The sequence below is a fragment of the Hevea brasiliensis genome, chromosome 13 (genome assembly GCF_030052815.1).
Source record: "Hevea brasiliensis isolate MT/VB/25A 57/8 chromosome 13, ASM3005281v1, whole genome shotgun sequence".
NCBI classification, from domain to species: domain Eukaryota; kingdom Viridiplantae; phylum Streptophyta; class Magnoliopsida; order Malpighiales; family Euphorbiaceae; genus Hevea; species Hevea brasiliensis.
Window position 1 is genome coordinate 49,008,756 of NC_079505.1, and position 1,140 is coordinate 49,009,895.

The 1,140-nt window shown below is 38.0% G+C and overlaps 1 non-coding gene across 1 annotated transcript; it reads right to left on the reverse strand.

The window, feature by feature from the left end:
• Positions 1–778: 778 nt before the first annotated feature.
• On the reverse strand, positions 779–885 carry LOC131172254 (small nucleolar RNA R71). The gene has a single exon (XR_009142737.1). It is a non-coding gene; the product is annotated as a small nucleolar RNA R71 (small nucleolar RNA).
• Between the last annotated feature and the right edge of the window lie 255 nt (positions 886–1,140).

A 1,140-nucleotide genomic window follows, 5' to 3' on the forward strand; every position in this document is an offset into this window, starting at 1 on the left:
AATTAGATTCACTCTCCCATTATATTCGATAGCCTAGACAGTTATAATTGTTGTGTAGTTTAGTACTTTATTACTTGTTAGCGATTCGTACACTTATGGGGTTTTAAAACCAGCAAATAAGTTTTTGGCGTTTTTGCCGAGGAATTTATTTCTAGTAATATTAGGCGATAGGCAATTTAGTTGATTTAGGCATTTACATTTACTATTTAAATTTACTTAATTTGTTTTTATTCTTTTATTTTCTCTTAGATATTTGGTTTGGTACATGACTAGAACAAAACTAGAAGAAGAAATTTTGGACTTGGATCCCGAGATAGATAAGACTCTAAGAACCATCAGGAGAGAAAGGAGACGCCAAGAACAAGATCAAGAAATTTTAGAAACTCCAGTCATGGCCAACAACAACAATAGGCCAAGACCCTTGAGGGACTACGGAGCTCCATCTATCCAAGGATTCCAGCCCAACGTTATAAGACCCACAGTGGAGGCCAATAATTTTGAACTAAAACTGGCATGGCTCCAGATGATTCAACAGACCCAATTTGGAGGTTCACCTATAGAAGATCCACACTACCACCTCCAGTTCTTTCTTGGCCTATGTGATACATTGAAGATGAATGAAGTCTTTGATCAAGCTATAAGACTCAGAGTATTCCCATTCTCCCTTCGAGATAAAGCAAGGAAGTGGCTACTATCTCAACTAGCTGAAACATTCACCACTTGGGAAAACCTCTCACAAGCTTTTCTAGTAAGATATTTCCCACCTGTGAAGACTACAAAACTAAGGGTTGAAGTCAACACCTTTAGGCAAAAGGAAGGTGAATCAATCTATGATGCATAGGAGAGATATAAAGACTTACAGAAGGAATGTCCACACCATGGCATAGAAGATTGGCTCCTATTTCAAAATTTCTATAATAGGCTATTGCCCTCTATAAGGAGCACAGTAGATTCAGCTACGGAAGAAGACCTGATAGAGAAAATAGTAGTAGATGCCCTTGAACTTCTAGAGAGGGTCACTTATCACAACTATGAGTGGTCAAATGAAAGGGAAGATACAAGAAGAACAACAGGGATCATGGAATTGGATGCCTTAAGCATGATAAATGCTTAATTTGACTAGCTCACCAAAAGGCTTGA